The 18,515-nt window shown below is 40.1% G+C and overlaps 1 protein-coding gene across 3 annotated transcripts in view; it reads left to right on the forward strand.

Annotated features, from left to right (window-relative positions):
* apba2b (amyloid beta (A4) precursor protein-binding, family A, member 2b) overlaps positions 1-18,515 on the forward strand; it is a 79,692-nt gene that overhangs the window by 22,633 nt on the left and 38,544 nt on the right. The window lies entirely within an intron of this gene.

Below are 18,515 nucleotides of genomic sequence, written 5' to 3' on the forward strand. Positions count from 1 at the left end.
ATTGCAGCCTTCTTTGTGCTGCTACATTTGGACTCTAAGCTGGGAACTGAACCGAAAAGCATAACAATGAACCCTCGGGAGCTCCTTAACTTGCCTGGATGCCCACTGAGGTTGTGGTGTAGACACAAACAATGAGTAGAGGAGGGAATAAGAAGGAATAACAAAGAAAGAGGAGGGTGAAGAAATGTTATTCTGGTGGTTTGTTGTCTTTAACTAATTGTTAAATGTATCTTGAAGCTTGGATCTATTGTTTTAAAGCCTTTGTTCATTTTAATGCTGCAAATGTGCAAATCAAGTAAAACTTTTCTTGACTTTGAGGCGATTGAAGGAAGTGACACCAAGAGAGAGTGAAAGACACCGTTGATTTACATACGAGGGAGAGGTAAATACATTAGAGGTTTGCCTAGGCAACCGAAGCCTGCAGTGTCTTCTCGCAACCAACCGTTAGCTGATCCACGAGGAGCAAATTGGTTTGTATGTAGACACAAGGGTTTAGTTTCACACAGAGGATTCGCACACTTTAAACAGCCTCAGCATTTGTATGAATTAAGGCCATTAACTGATTTTCAAACTATAACACAGCCATAGCTGACACGTCTTTTGGTTACGGCTGACTGAAAAACAAAGAGTAAACTGTCACACAGACTTACACAACTGTGCTTTTTCATTTTTATTTATATGGCAAGACAAATGTCGCCTCAAGGTTCTTTATATCGCAAGGTAAAGCTATAAAGAAGAGTGCAGTTTTGCTTCATTTACCACCTTGTCGCTGTGGAGTTTTTGAATTCAGCAGCTGTACTGACTGAGTGCCGTTACTGTTGATGATTAAACCTGTTAGCACCGTCTCTCACGCTATTGAGTCTAAAGTTGTTTTAGAAGAATACTTTGATAAATATTCACAAATACAAGCTGGCGACGGAGAAAGTGAGCAAAGATTTTGTGCTGATGAAGGCGAAGGAGGAGCATTGTGGGACTACATCACTGAAGACATACCATAAGAAGGGGTGAAGAGGGGAAGATGTAAGAATACTTGAGCAATTCAAAGTGTTGTGAGCCTCTCAACACTGCCTTTCCTCATCATTTATTAATTATCTGCTAGAATATTCATCCTCCCTGGCACAGCACTGTTCTCCTGTAGGGAGGGAAATTAATAGAGCTCTGTATCATCCTGACACTCAACAGTGTATTACAGTCTTTGTTATTGTAGTCACTTGAATGTCATCCATCATTAACCAGTGTCCCCTGTCCACGTCAAGTTGTCCTCTTATATGATGTTTACTGTTGATTTTGACTCTCTCTTCAACAGTCAGTCTAAAATTAAGAGTCTTCATAGAGAGAGAAAAGATGGGCACCTTTCAATAAAGGAATAAATCATATTCATAAAATAATCCATCCCCCTTAGTGTTGAATGAAGGAGTTAGGGAGTTTATAAATGGGAGGCTCTGGAGATTTTTTCTTTGGCCACAGAGGTTGCCACTTGGGACTAACTTTATCTGCACTATATATAATATAAAGAGCTGAAGCTTTAGACCTCTTTGATGATGGGTGCAATTAGAGTCAGCCAATGCATTGCAGGGTTGTGCGTTTAGAGTGCTATCTTTCTGTTGTACCTTACTAATTAAATCCTTTGAAGACGATGGGAAGGACAACGAATCATTAATATGTACACTGGTTCTGTGGTACAATACTGTGAAATTCTCAGATAACTAACCTCTAAATCATGACGGGATTTTGGTGGCACACTGTAAAGTCACATCTGTCATCACATATGCTGTTAACTGTGTAAAGAATCATTTGTATTTTTTCCTTTCTTCTGCTCTTCATAGTGCCTGCAATTATCTGAATACTGCAAAGAATCTACTGTGTATCTATGCACGCTCGCTCAGAATCAGCTGGGTTGACTACCTGCAGTGAGTTCACTGTAGAGTCTGCATTCATTTATGCATTTTCCTTTTATTTCTTTAAAAAAAAAACAAGAAATGAAATACATTTCTAACAGCACTGGTAATTTTCCTTTGGCTCTGGCTAAAATCTCATTAGGGCACATTTCCTGAAGTTTCCCCTAAAGAAAGACCTTTCAGTAGAGACGATGTAGGTGAGCAGCTGGAAGCAGGTGAGGTGGGTGTGTTTTACTCAGGGTACAAACTGAAAGACTCATCAGGTGGGATGAATTGGGTCCTGAAAAGACAAAAACATGCACATTCAGCAGGGATGTTTTATTAACAGGTGACTAAAGCTGGTGATTGTGGATGCAATGGGTAAAATGAAGCCAGTGGCAGTGGCAAAAACGGCATCTCCATATACTTTTTTGTCAAGCACATTTACAGCCAGGTGGAAAATATTAAATGTCCTCTATGGACAGCCTCACCCTTCATAACAACTCTGAGGTGACAGTATATATATTTCCTGAGTTAGGGGTGGTATGTGTGTGTGTGTGTGTGCTGCTGGAGCAATTTTAATGGATTGTTTGACTATTCATTGATTGTTTTACATCACAGAAGTCTGCACTTCAGTTTTGGTGAGTGAGATTCTAGTTTTCTCTTAGCCCTTTAGATAGCACTCATAGATGGTAAGAAAAAAAACATGGATGAAGTTTCCAGGTCAGAAAAATGTGCCTTAAACCTACATTCTATCTGAAGGCCACCAGATGGTGATAGCTATGACTGCAAAAAGACTTCTGGTCCTATAGAAGTCTATGGGAAAACTGCTTTCTGTCTTGGCCTCTGCAAAGATTTTCCTGTTAAGTTTATGGGCTCAGTCACTTGTTTTGAATCATAATCAAGAAAAAAATAATTCTGTTTTGAAAATCTTGGTGATGCTGTGTTTCCAAATGAAACCATATGCTCATTTGCTAATGGTTTGTCAGTAGCAAGTCAGTAGCCAATGAGCAGGCAGTTTCACAGCCAGCTCCGCCCCTTCTTCTCAAGCGATTGCAAGCCTTCAAAACAGGGTTTCACAGTAGACTGTCACGGCATCAGCATCATGTGGCTTCGTTCATATTTTCTTTCTCATTTAATTAAAGCATTTTATGTTACCTTACCTAAATGACATCTACATATTTTACTGTCATTTTTTACCATTTAATAAACAAAACCGTATTTGTTCTTGAGGAAATTAAACACCCCTCTATATTTATTTATCACCGTGTTGGTAGGTGGTTGGTTAGAGCCTTATATGCAGGAGCATTCCTACAGCTGAGTCAAGCCTTGCAATTTTAACCCCAGCCGAAGATATTTGGTTAAAATTAAAAAGAAAGTCTTAAATGTAAATAAATATTTTGTTTTCTTAATTGCGTGGACAGTCTTAATCGCTGTCAGTATTCTGTGTTATAAAATTTATTTTCTGAATATTAACTGAAAAGGTAAACATGGGCTCTATTCAGAAGAGGCATAAACAAGAATCAAACAAAATAGTGTGACGATAATGTCACGACTTTATTCACCACTGTATTTCTAATGGTTAACATACAATCAAAGTGCATGGTCAAATACAAAACGCTGAACCTGAACCTTTGGTTAGCATCCAGTTGACTGTTTTGATCCAGAGGGCAGCGGTAGGAACCTTTAAAACATCTGCAGTGCTGTTTTAGCGACCAGAGACAGCAATGTGATGTAAGGGGATTCAAATGAGAGATGCAATAATCCAGATTTCTGGATCAGTGCTGCATGTGCCTCTGTTGTGGTCAGCCTGTCTTGCTGAGCCCCGTCAGACCTTCCTCTGCTCTTGCTGTCTCTTATGATTCTTGGCTCCATCCCCGGAGAGTGAAATTAGTACTCAGCACACCACAATGAAGTGACTGAGGCAGTGTATCAGGAAGCTGCCATCCTTGCATTGATTTTTCCCCCACCTCCTTTTACCTGTCATTTTGTATAAAGATAAAAGCATGACAGTTCAGTTTGTAAAGGTTGATGGAACATAAACATTATCAATTAGAATATAATTCCACATTTATTACCAGAGTCTTGATTTTTAAACATATGTAATTATGCTTGGAGAAACTTCCCTTTACTTTTTGCATACATAACAGTTGCTATGTTAACTCTCACCCTAGAGGAAGGCCAATTTATCCCACATCAGTTTGCAGCATGCTAGAGGGGAGATAATCTTACGAGCAGCAATAGAGACATGCATTAATAGAGCAGGCTGTGATAACAGTAGCTGCAATAAAATATGGGAAACAGGCATATCATTGAGAAAATAAAGGGTGGATGCAATGCTGTGTTTTATTCATTTTTGCTAGTCTTTTCGGTGATATATCTGTGCATTGTAAGCCTGTGTTTTTATTAATAATCCTTCTTATATTTTTCTGTCTAGCAATTTATATTTCACTTACCTTTGGTTTATGCATATTCGGATTTTATGTGTGTTTTTTAATGCAAGAAAATACTGCTTTTTTTTCTGATGCAGTTATTCCTGTAGAGCAGTGAGGTTATTGAAATGTATTATACATTGCTTTCTTTTAACTGGGAGACGTTACTCTAGATTCATGTGCACATACAGCAGCAGACATTCATTTATGCTGCCTGCTCTTGCTGTAGCATTTGGGACTCCCTGTGTCTGCAGTATTTATGGGAAATCCATGGATTTTAAACCAAAGAGGGAACTGAAGTATTAGACTAGTTTTAAGGATGGTTGCATGTGTAATTTGAGTCAGCTAGTGCATTGCAGGGTTGCTAGCTGGGCATCCATGTAAACCCTGGAAATAGAATCGGACAGACAGTTTATTTTGTTTATTTAATTAAATTATTGAAAATATAACATCACTTTTGTAAGGACTTATCAGTGTGAGAGAGTACCTGAAGAGAAGCATTTACTCAAAACATCTTAAAAATCTTGGAATTCTGTAGAAATGGTCCAAAATTCATTCTTGTTCAGTCTGTTCAATCCTGCACAGCTAAGAGAGGTGCTTGGAGGTGCTTTTCCATATTTGCTGACATATATATTCTGTAAAACTGGTTTTGAAAAATGATGTGCACAATGTTCCTGACAGTTTTTTCTACTTTTGGCTCCATATGATGTCAGGGAAAGCAGATTTTCCTTAATACGGTCATGTTAAGTACGTAGCTCTGGCAGTGAGAGCAGAAGCCCCACTCACCTGCTGTTCAACCCTCCTGTTTGTGAGAGGCAGCCAATCAGAAAAAAAGTGACTTAAAAGGAGGGCAGCCTTAAAGGGAAAATAAATAAAATGACTGAATATGAATTATTCTTAACCGTTAATCACAGAAAGCTAATAATAGTAATAATAATAATAACAATAATAATTTAAATAACAATAATAATACTGCAATAAAACTGCAATGAATAGTTAATCCATTAGTCAATAGACAGGATTGTTGTCAGAAATTAAAACTGCATCAGGCTTTTTTTCTGTCTATTTTCAAATGGCATTGCTATTCCTACTTATTCAAATAAATGACTATTTTACATGATCATAAGTGTTTGGTTTTTGGGTTGGTTGACATCATGCAGACATCATGTTTGTCTCTAATTGCTTGTTTTGCTGACATGTTGACAAAGTGATGAATCTGCAGGTTGAAAATGGTCCTCAGACTGATCATTAAGGAAGACGCAAACCCAAACACCGGCTTATTTGTTGCTTTACATCTGCCGCAGAGGTTAAAAACATTTGGATGAACTAGAAAGAAATTAAATGTTTAAACAATCTTCATCAGGGATTAATCATCTAAAAATGTCCCTCATATTCATGCAATGATTCTAAATCAACGTCATATTTTATGTGAATGTGTTGTTACTCTGACCTTTCAGGAGGTATTAGTAAGTTTAGGTATTAATTAATCATAAGAGAAACATGAAATCCTTAACAGCTCATTTGATCTTGGTGTAATTTCCAGTTTTCTATCTTTAGACATGCTGAGGATTTTCACTAAGATAGGAGGGGGAGAGAAAGTGGTGCTGGAGACGGCTGTAATCAGGCCTACTCTCAGTTACCTGCATGTCCTGCCTTCATATCCACTATTTAAGCCATGACAACAATGACGAGACACAGCGTACCAACTCCAAATATTGCAGAAACATGTTCCCCACCTATTCTAGGTAAAACACAGAGCCAGATCCAGCCTGATTACCAAAAAACAAGCCACTGACTGTGCTCCTACTTGGCATAGTTTCTACTGAGCAATGTGAGTGAGATTTCCCCAAAGAAATCTAGGTTTAGCAATTCACAGTCTTAAAATAGCTTCGAATCATACATTATTACATAGCGGGCCTGCCTCCTGCGCTTGCTGCTGTAATTATCGTCTCCTTGTTTTCTCCAAACTTCCACATTCGAAAAGACACCCTAACCTTATTAGCACAGCTTTATAGCTGATATGAAGGGACTCGCAGATGTGCTGTAAGTTTCTAAAAAGCAAAGTACTTTGTAGATTGTGCAACACGTGTGAATAGAAATTGCTAAAGTTTGTAAAATAAAAGCAGTTGCTGGGGAATACAGAAAATATAGTTTGTGTCTAAGTGGAGTGGAGGTGGCCTGATTTCAATCTTCCAGCCTGACTCTGTGTGTTTCCCTTGGGTACAGTAAAGCATAAAAGATGCTGAGAGGTGTGACCCCCCGCTGAAACCTCCACTGCTTCGAGAGGATTGATGTGACAGTTTCACACATAACGAACACGCGCGCATACACACGCAGTACGACAGGCAGTCAGATGCACCAAACTAGAGATACTGTGTCAAGTGGCAGGTCACACACACACATGTGCACACACAGATAAATAAAATGTCAGTGCAACACGGGGCTGCACTGATTATGAAAACCAAGCCTGTCTGTGTGTCATCTGACTGTCTTTTGTTCTTTCGGGAGTGCCGCCGCTCCTCTGCGTGGCCGAGCAGGCACTGTCTCAGTGATTAATCCTTGTCCTATTGGCTGGCCAGTGATACTCGAAGCAAACAAAAACCCACACAAAGCTTAGCAGCGTGCTCGCATGGTGCTTTTCAGGATGTGCAGGCATGCAGGCTGGGCTTGCAAATAGAATCAGTGCAAAACAAAGAAATGAAAAACATTAAAGCACCCCCCCCCCCCAAATACACACACCCACTGGCAAACACTGACCCTTTGGAAAGCTTGCCCTCAATTTACAGTTAATTTTAGTCAACACTTAGACGTGTTGTTTTCGAGACATTTCCATCAAACTCTGCATAGATGTGGGGAAAAAGGTGAGAAAGGCAGGCTGGGGTTGATGGAATGAATATTTTTCACCTGTTTTCCCCGAAGGTGATTGTGATTGACCGAACCCAGAAGTTATTTCATGTGCCTGACTCCAAACTGTATTAGCGGGCCTGGCCATTACCGCTCAGTCTGTCTGTCTCTCAACAAGATAAGGCGATATTACCCTGCCCAATATTGCTCGCTCTTTTCTGCACTGTCACTGAATACAATGGCCATCACTGAATCCTATGAATATTATTAGCATTATCCTCAGGATTCTGTCAATGTGCGAGACAGCTTTGTGGGAGCAGAAGTACACTCTGTTTTTGCTGTGGTCTGATATTCGAGCTGTCTCTTGGTGAATAGAGTTGATGCTGTGGTGTATTGTCCAGCTTAAATCCAATTATGAGGACACTGTCAAATGTCCATTACTGCTGCTAATTAACAAAAGGTTACCTGGCTCAGCAGTCTTCCAGCTGTGGCCGGCGTTGCGATTTGAAAAGACCTGACAGAAGTTAAGAGAGTGAACACTGCTGAAGAACAGCCGCTGTTGATTAGAAGTTGACAAAGAATGAGGATTATAGGGCCGAGAAGAGGGGTCAACATCAAGGAGGACTGTGAAAAACCTCTGACTGAGGGATCAGGTGGAGCATTGTGCCAGCTTGGGAGCAATTCAGAGATAACACAAGAGGAATGGCAGGTCAGTGTGTGGCAGACTCCTAATAATGTCCATAGCCAAAGTCTAAGCAATAAAAATGACCTACTCCTCCTCAAATTAATGTTAGTATTTATTATTTACCTGTGTAATTATAACACATACTTATATAGAAATCAAAAGGGTAAAATCCTAATTTATCAATTAAATTCCAATTATATTTTTCCCAATTTATAAAGGAAAAAAAGATCACTTTCGCCTTTCTCTTTTTTTCTTTCTACTCATTTCTAGTCCTGTTAATGACAGAGCATGGACAAGAAAATAACGAATTTAATCAGCCAAGACTGCAAACATATATTTTAATTAGCAACATCCCCATGTGCAGCTACATTGAACCCCATTTATTTTGCTGTCAGCTTTCAGCCTGTTAGGGAAAGAGCAGCGCGGAGAATTTCTCATTGCATCCAAGTCAAAATATTTTCCCTGCCAGTGATGTGGGTGCACGGTGGCAGTCCCGACCATGAATGGGAGCTGATGGGATGTCAGGGCTGCTTTTCCTGTTTTCCACCAAGTTCATCTCTCTCAACTCATTCCTTCTCATCAGTAACCAAACCCAGTTGGCAGCTTCAATTAAACCCTGTGAAATTGCCCCAGTATCTGTTTCCCTCTGGGGCCATTTAGCTGTGTTTAGCTCTCTGCAAGCTGGGCTTGTCGCCAGGCAATCTTTATGAAACAGTGTTTCATCTTCTTTCTTAAAATGTAGGTCAGTGTAGCCCTACGACCCACCTGGCCAGATCATAGATGTACTCACTGTGAGTAAACCCGCATGATGATCACTTGCTCTGGTTGTATTTACGTGTAGTAATGACACGGAACAAGTTTCAAACAGGCAGTTTGTCGACTCAAAGACATAAAGATCAGAAACGCTGCATCGTTTTGAATCATAATTCAAGTGTTTTTGAACAAATCAAAGACAACAGACGGCATGCAACTGCGCACTAAAATGTGCACAGCATATGTGAGAAGCTGCATTTTTTATCATTTTTTTAAAGTTTCAGAATTCGTTTTGAAGTTATACTTGATTTAAAAGCCAAAATATTGCATAGGCACACTAATTTCTGTGGTTGTTTAATGACAGCCTTCCTGCACAAAACAAGCATATCTCCCATCTGTTGTTGTGGCTTCACCACGCTATAATGAAGCAACATTACATAAGAGGGAATCCTGAGTACTGAATATCAGAGTGGCTTTGAATTAGTTGTAGGCACAAAGCCGCAGGACGGTCATTTATTTAGCTCAACTGGCACAAAAAGTTCTGCAAGTAGGTTGGAAGTGGATCGCTGCCAATACAAGAATGTTTTCTGCACACTAACTTAGTTTGTTTAGACCTCCACGTTACCAGAGGCAGCTACTTTGTGTCAACTACATTTACTGAGTGTGTTTTTCCATTTGATGTGTAACCAGTAAAATGAGAGCTTGTCAGTAGTTACTTCAATACTATGTGAGACTTAGAAGAGATAAGAGGTTAATATGAGAGCTCTGTTGCTTTTAATTCATTGTATAAACTAAACCTTTATTGAGCTTTCAGACAAAGTTTTTTGGTTTCTAATTTTTGTTTATATTTCAGCAGTGACTCTCAGATTTTGGTGTAAGGTAGGTAACTCATCTGACTGCTGGTTACCCCCGAGGAAACAGAACCCCCCTGTTGAAGCTGTTACCCCTCCCAGGGCTGCAGATAGAGGGGCTGGAATTTTGTTTTTTCAGAAATACTGTCAAGCCAAGGGGATTTTTTTCATTCCTCAAGAATTTTTTTCTCCCCGTCTCTCTCCAGCGGCTCTTGTTTCCTGTGTTAATGCCACAGTGAAATCCATGATAAAATTCTTGTCACGTTTTATGGCAAATTAATCAGTTTCGAGATTCGTATTAGTACACTTCTTTTATTATCAGAATATGCTAAAATGTGCTGCTCTTTAGTTGAAACCGGGGCATTGTGTGTTCTTTCCACTTTTTCCTCCCCTTCCAATGGCTTTTACAACACCTTTGAAGACATTATCTGCTGAAATAAATTCTGAGCCCTGCATTAAAACCCATGAACAGTTAACCTGAGGCTCATTCACACAGCAGTGTAAACCCTCCGTAGCTGCTGGTGCTCCCCTTTTTTGTCCACATGGATCTGCAAAACTCCCTCAAATATTCAGTATTCTGTGAGGCCTTCTTAAAGAAATGAAAGTTTCATTTTTACATTTTTTAGTAAAGTCTGAAAGAAGTTCAAAGCCCACGTTTTTTGCCTTACAGTATTGCCTTCATTTTTGCTCTTCTCTAATTTGTCCAGTTCGGCTAATTTTATATGAGCAGGATGCTCTTTGTGAAAAAAAGACAGAAAGAGGATGTTTTTGATTCAGAAAGCATAGTGGGCCTGTATAAGCCTACTGAGTAACCAATATTTCTTCTGCAATATCCTTCATGTCATCTTTGACTTTCAAGGTCGATTTGGAACTGAAAACTGTTGTATAGACTCTTTCAAAGTGCAGCACCAACAAAATAAGAGGGGAAGATACTAGGGGTGCAACAATACTCGTATCGATATTGAACCGTTCGATACAGTGCTTTCGGTTCGATACGCATATGTATTGAACAATACAAAAATTTTTATTTGTTTTATCTACTTTTCTTCTGACAATGCTGTCTGTGTTGAGCGCTCAGTGGATCTGCGTTCGACTACTCCGCCTAGGCTGCACTGTCGAGCGCAGATCCACTGAGTGCAGCGGAAGCTAGCAAGACAGAAGCTAAGCTCGTTGCAACATGGCTACTGCCTCAACGCTACCCGAAATTGAACCTACCCCACTCTCATTCAGATCTGGCGTCTGGAACTATCTTGGTTTTCGTGTGAAGCATGACCCTGATGTAGGGCTGCCACGATTAGTCGACTAGTCACGATTACATCGACTATCAAAATCGTCGACGCGTCATTTGAAGCTTTGTAAGATCCCAAAAGACGCAGGAATAAGTAGTAGGATTTAAGAGTGTAATAACAGACTGAAACAGAAGATAGCAGCACTGCATGTACAAGGATGCCAGCTGCCGTTAAACCCCAAAGAAGAAGAAGCTGCGTCCCAGAATTCATAGCGCGGCCCAGCTCAGTTTTCGACAATGGCGGCAGCTGGTTAGTTTTAATACTACTCTTATTATTCTTTCTGGGTCACAAAATAAACGTTTAACATGTTTTCAGGCGAGAATGTAGCTGTGTAAACCTCAAATATCTGCTCAGTTTATCAAGACACCACATATTTTCAAAAGCGCTCTGACGTTTTCGGAGACGTCTGTTACCCACCAGCTCGATAGCTAGCTAGAGCCCGTGAGAACACCGGACACCCGGCAAATCGTTTTCAAACCCAGCGCCGTCTTTCGCTACTCAGGTTAAACATGATATATAAGTCACTTGGATAACTTAAAAATTTTATTGTTTGGCTTTTTTCAGTATTTTATTTGTTCCTGAGTAAATCGGCTGAGTTTAGTGAACTCCACCGAAACAATCTGCACATTTCATTAAAATTTAATAAACTATCATCTTGTCTTTATTTTTAGTTAGCACATACCTTAAACACTTCAAGCTGTAAGCTAATGATAGTTATATAAGAGCAGATGCATGCTGGTGCAATAAGCTGTACGTTTTACGTACAATTGATGATGATCTGATTAGTCGACTAATCGCAAAAATAATCGGTGACTAGTCGACTATCAAAATAATCGTTTGTGGCAGCCCTACCCTGATGGTAAGCGCGTCATGGACAAAAGTAAAACAGTATGTCGGATGTGCCACGCAATGCTCAATTGGTGGGAACTAGTGCGTTAGCGCAGTTAGCTTATTAACACCCCCACGCACGGGGCGATCCGCAGTAACTCGTTAACGGAACTTTGCCACGTTATGGCGTTAATGTCATTTTAACGAGATTAACGCTGACAGCACTAGTGGGAACACAACGAATATGACTGCACATTTACACCAACATCATCCTAGTGCAAAGACAAGTGGAAGCAGACAAAAACAACAAGCACGCATGCTACAAACTTTACCCGAGTCATTTAGACAGCCGTTAGCACATGATTCTCCTTATGGGGACCTGATATGTTCAATATGCTGCTGAGAATATAGCCCAGAAGAAGCGTATAGTGTAGCTTTTATTTTGGAAAGAGCCATTTCTCTGTAATAAACTCTCTTTTCCAAAGATGAGTGATTTCTCGATCAGATAGATTTTTTTTATTACTTTGTTGTTTCAGCAACATTAAATTTAAAAACTGTACTTTTGAGTTAAAATATATATCTATAATTTTATTTTATAATTCTCCAAACTGATTGTACAACAGTTTTATTCAAAACCAGAAAGCATCAATGAAGCTGAAGAACCACATTTGGTGTGCATTTCCTTGGTTTTATTTAGCTTCAGATTGGATAGTTTCTTCTTAAGTTGTTTATTTGGTGGCATTAACCTTTTAGATATATGGCTATGAATCAGTATAAAAAAGTGACATAGCCACTGTGATGTTTGGCTAAGGGAGTCCCATAATTAAACCTCAAATGAGCTAGCGAACACATAAAGCCATCAGGAAACAAAGTTTACAGAACAAATTAGCCAAGGGCCATTTTTTTCTTAGATTTCTACCCAACTGTTGGTCTGATTCAAGGCTGAGGAGATGCCCCATGCCGGCTATTACAAAGAATACAGGTTTAAGGCAGTTCCACATTGGTTTCACCTTTCAGCCCTATAAGCTGCGTCCATGTTTTATATACAGAATATGCTTGCTTATGTAACTCAACACCACTGTGAATCTCAACTGAGCTGTGTTACTTGTGTCCTTGTAGCTACTAAATATCGTCCTCTGATCCACCCAGAAAGCAAAACACCCATCTAGTGGATTCTTTGAGGATTCATTTTTGCAGAGGGGAAATTTAATCTCTACACCAAAAGTCTCACATTTTTCACCCTGCTATAAAAGGTGGTAACGCACAAATGGATTGTTTGAATCATGCAAATGGGTGTGTTTATTCTGAACTAAGGTTTATTTGATGATTGGCTTAGGCAGTCGTCCTCAAGAGACTGAGCTGGAAAACAAAGAGTTGCCATGGTAACCGTCAAGGGTGAAGGAGGAGGGTGTGTCTCTGGTGTTGTGCTTGAAGTGGCAAAATGGACATTGGCAGGCAGGATGGCGGGGGAGCAAGCGATGCGTTCTGTGGTCACCAAGCCTCTCTTTTTTCCTTCCTGTCTTCCACATATTCTCTCTTGTTGTCATCCTGAAGTGAGTGGGAGACCATGAGGAGAACAAATGTTGAATCTTAATGAGACAGCTCAGAAGAAACTAATTTTCTCCCTCTGTCTCTCTCTGATAGTATTTCTTTATTTACAAGCCGCATAACTCAGCACAGTGATGTTATTACATAATTTATCAGCATGTGTGTAATGGTGTAGAAGCGCTGTAAGGTCAGGTTAATGCCACACCGTTAAATGTTTACAAGATCATGTGATTGGCGCTGGCCCTAATAAAGATGAAGGATGAATGGCAGCCCTGCTTATTTCATGGACCACTGGGTATTTACATGCTTGGTGAATCCCCATCATGCTTGAATTACACTCCTTGGTTCATCAAAATGTGTCCAACAATTTAACACAGCTGGTTGTCTGAAGAAGAATAGCACATTAGCAAGTAGGTACACTGATTAAAGTTTATCCTGGGCTTTATCTGTCTGAACTGTGTCCAAACAAAAGAGTTAATAATGCTGAGATGCAGCAAAATGGAATTTTTATAACAAGCCACGTGAAAAAAAACACAGCATTATTATCAATAAAAATTCTTTTTATTTTCAAAAAAAAATCACATTTACCTGTTTATTGTAGTTTTCATTTTCCTTTTTTGTTATCACCTATTTAGAGCTAAATAGAAAACAGTTACATTTACAGGATGATTTGACGGTTGTTTGTGATATAAACAGTTTGATTTTAAGCCATAAAACTGCCATTCATTGGATGTCTTCACTTTTTTGGATGATTCTCTATAAATCCTAGAGGTCGTTGAGTTAGAAAATCTCAGTAGGTCAGCCTGTCTAGCCCCAGTAACTATGCCACAGTTAACAGTCAGTTAAATAACCTTTCTTCTCCATTCTGATGCTCTGATGGTCATTTTGACCATATCGACATGCATAAATTCATTTGCGTTGCTGCCTGTTCATTGGCTGGTTAGATAATTTTGATAACAAGGTGTTCAACAGGTGTATATAATAAAGTGACCCGTGATTGTATGTCACAAACCGAATGATGATTTGTTGATGACCTGTCTTATGTAGCTAGCAAGCAAACACCATGATGAAAGACACCCGAGAAACAAAAGTGGATAGTCAGAGAGTCGACATGAGAGTTTCAGCTTCGCTGGCTATAATGGGTGCTGTGGTTCAGTTGTGATCCAGCGGAAATTTTGGTTTCATGCATGAATATTCTCCAGAATGCATATTTTTGTACAAAAGATCAAAAGAATGAGCTTCAGGGTAAACAAATCTTTAGTGTTAGGTCAAATCTAAACAGAGCGAGGCACTCAATAGTCAGTGACTTTGAAATGTCAGTGATCTAGCTAATGCTAATTGTGTTTACTTGTTTAACTGCATGTCAACAGCACTTGACATGCAGTGGCTTGTTGTTGGTAGTTTGCCTCAGTTTTTAAATTAGCTTGTAAAATGAGAGACTGCGATGCTCCAGCCTTTCAGTAAGCTAATTTCTCCACTCCCACTGCTCCACTTTTACTCCATCGAGGTCAGAAAAAGTACCCATTTGCTCTTAAATGATGATACTTGTGATAAATAAGCAGCTGATCGGCAGCAAACATGTTAAACAATGACACATTTCAAGTTAATTTCCATCCACTGACAAAAATGATCAAATTTCCTCTCTGTGCTTGTGTGGGCTTTCTCTTGGAGCTCCGGTTTTTCACACATTGAAAAACATGCGGTATTAATGCAGCCTATCAGGGACCAGGATGCTCTCACAAAAGGGGCTCTTGATCTTGAGTTTCACTTCCTGATTAAATAAAGCTCGATAAAAATTCAGTGCAAAACATGTTACGATCTAGAAGTGTGTAATGGATTGAATGTGGAAGATTGTCACTTTAATCAAGTTAACCCCCATCAAGAAACTTGATCTTTTTGCAGGACACAAGAAAAGAGAATAATAAAAAAGAGAACCTTTAAAATATGAAAAAAGCACAAAACAAGAATCCAAAAGACAACTTAATGACTCACATTGGGAAAAAAAATACAAGAAACAACCAGATCCAAAAACTGATGTCTGGGAAAGAAAAGACTATATAAACAACGGGGTAATAGGAGCAAAGCACATGATCAAAACAAAGGGGAAAAAGGAGGAAGTGAATCTGGAACAAGGTGCAAGAAAAATAAAGATAAAAGTAGTGGAACAGGAAGTGACCAAGGAACAAATATCTACACTGAGGCTAACTAACTAAACATGATGGAGACGGGAACACACTAAAGGCACTACCGACAAACAGAGATGGGCAGTAACGCGTTACTGTAATCCGATTACTTTTTTCAAGTAACGAGTAAAGTAAGGGATTACTATTGCAAAAACGGTAATTAGATTACCGTTACTTTCCCGTAGGAACGCTGCGTTACTGTGTTACTAAAACCATGATTTTTTTGCGAGAATGTCTCATGACAGTGACGTAAGCAAGTGCGACGTTGTGACAACAGCTGTGTGCAGATCAACAATGGATAATATATCGAGTGCGGAGAGAGTATGAGCGTGCAGCGTTTAAAGCGTGGAAGTACTGACCTTACTTTGAGTTTGATTCCATAAAAAGTGACAAAAACATTAGTGTCCGTTGTGCGTGGGAAGAAAACTTCTTTTTACACCGAAAAAAAATCCTAAACTTCAAAGCAAGCACCGAGTGCGCAAGGACGTAATGGGAAATTCCCAGAGAAACTCGCGGATTCTTCCACTGACTGCTGCGGCACACCTGCACCAGGGTAAACCTCCGCCTACCGCAGTCCTGCTTTACAGGCAGTGTTGGGGAGTAACGGAATACATGTACCGCCGTTACGTATTTAGAATACAAAATATGAGTAACTGTATTCCGTTACAGTTACCGTTTAAAAAGGTGGTATTCAGAATACAGTTACTTTGTTGAAATAAATGGAATACACTGGGGTACTTTCCTGTTTCATTTTGTCGCGGGTCAGGACTGTTTGGGTTTTGTTTGACAGCTACGATCTGTTGTTCCAGGCGGCAGCGTTACGGTTGCCATGGTTACAGGGCGACGCTCTCTCTCTCTGCGACTGTGTGTTTCCTGGGTGAGAGAGCGCCTTTTCGTTGTTGTTGTTGTTGTGCTAAGCTAACAGGCAGAATGCTACAAGCATAGCTCTAAAGAATGTAGCATCATGTTCAGTGTAGTCCGTGCTGCTGGGAGAATGGACTGCCATACACGTTATGTGTCTGTGAGCGCTAGGAGGGAGAAAAAGGGGAGTGGAAAGGTACGAGCAGTCATCGAGCAAAAACGGGAGCTGGAAGCATGTAAATATAATAATAACCACTGCAGCCAAGAAGAGTGCCTGACGAGCCCAGTTGTAAGTAAGCTATTAAGACTCGACTGTACACCGTGTTCGTGTTTTCCTCCGAAAACAACAAGTTCCGTTGGAGCAGCCTTTCAACGCCTCTCTCTGTCTGTCGCAAGAAAAGTTGACCCACACAACAAAGTAGAGCTATTTTTCGGCTACCAGCCGACAGGGACCCCGCCGTATTATGCTGGGCTTACACTGTGCGATTTTTTCAGTCGCGCGATTCAGCTCCTGCTCAAACTGTACGATTGACTCGCAGGGGTTAGAAGTTCATAGGTCACGATGCAGGGTCTCACACTATACGGCCCGATGCTCTGATGCGACCTGAGTGCTCACACTGTGCGTCCATAAAAATGAAGGTTATAACAGAAATTCTGTCGCTCGCTCTCCCTCTCCGTCTTTCACTCACACAGACACACCACCACCATCAACTTTGCTAAATTGCTAATGAAAAACATTGGTCAGGCAGCTGTGATTGAGCAGCAGTGTCGATCCAACTATTTTCACGGTTGTTGTGGTCGTGATAATTTTGTGAGGCCACATCGAAAGGGCTCGGATGGTTCTACAGGTTGTGCCTCCATCGCTTGTGTCCAGATCACACGCTGCACTGCCGTGCTACGCCGTCTTTTTCGCTGACATTTGTGTTTGCGCGTGCGCAGTGTGGCAAACTGCGGTGACACCCTCACGACCAAGCGATTGATGATCGGGAGCTGGTCGTGAGGTGTCAATCGCTTCTCGTTACCCCACGTATACTACACGATGCACGACGCACGATGAAGGCCAAAATCGGGCCGATCGCCAAAACGATCGCACGACTCAAAAATCGGCTCAAAATGGGCCAAAAATCGCACAGTGTGAGCCCAGCATTAGTCAGAGGTCCCTTTACTACAGTTCGGAGTCGCGGACCTTCAGTAATAGTAATAAATCACACAGCAATAGTACATTCACGTTGTTGTAAAAAGCATGATAATATTGTAGCGGGTCAGGGCTGTTCGGGGTTCTGCTTGTACAGTTATGTTTTGTGTATGTTGCCATGGTGACGGGTGACGCCCTCTCGCTGCGACGGTGTGTCCTTCCGGGGTCAGAGGGCGCCCTATGTGTGTTGTGGTTGCCGCGCTGAGCAGTTAGCTAGTGGCAGTGTGTTCTTCTGCAAATGTAATAAACGGCTGTGCTCCCTGGCTAGCTCACGGGAAGCAAGACCAAACGATACCTCCGTCTCCTCCTTGTCTGAACTCGCCACAATATATTAAGTAATCCAAAGTATTCAGAATACATTACTGTCATTGAGTAACGTAACGGAATAGGTTACAGAATACATTTTGGGGCATGTATTCTGTATTCTGTAATGGAATACATTTTAAAAGTAACCTTCCCAACACTGTTTACAGGTGAAAATAGAGCAACAGGACCGCTAGTCTTTGATTTTATTTATTTTCTGCTGTGTTTTACTTGCATCTATTTGAAAGACTGAGTGTAAACACAAAAAAATATTTTATTTTATGTGCTGGAATGTGCAGAAAATAGGTTTAAATATTAAACAAATTTCTTCCAGTCAGAGAATGTTGCATATAATTTAACATTTGCTTGATGCATAAAGTTAAAAGATTAAAACTAATAAAACAAGTTTTAAAAAGAGACTTTTCCATTTGATTACATTTTGTATGATGGATTATGCAGAAAAAGTAGAATTGGGCTGAAAGATCTATCGCTTTATCACCTCTTCAGGTTGTAAATCGTGTTTTTAAAAAGTAACTAACTAATTAATTACTTTTGAAAATAAGTCATCAGTAAAGTAACTGGATTACTTTTTTGGGGAAGTAATCAGTAATTAGTTACTGATTACTTTTTTCAAGTAACTTGACCAACACTGCTGACAAAACAGGGAGAGGCTACACTGGGAAGAACTGGAGAAATCAGAAAATAAGAACATTATTAAGAGTTGAAATTGAGTTTCACTGGAAATGTTGAGTTAGGTAAGAAAACAAACATTGAAACATAGTTTTGTAGTTTTACACCTTCATCACACCATTTAGCTGAATGTTTATAAATGAGAATTGCCCAGTAGAAGCAATATCTGTGATAGA

The sequence above is a fragment of the Rhamphochromis longiceps genome, linkage group LG1 (genome assembly GCF_057381845.1).
Source record: "Rhamphochromis longiceps isolate RC_006_pf linkage group LG1, R_longiceps_female_GT1.1, whole genome shotgun sequence".
Taxonomy (NCBI): Eukaryota; Metazoa; Chordata; class Actinopteri; order Cichliformes; family Cichlidae; genus Rhamphochromis; species Rhamphochromis longiceps.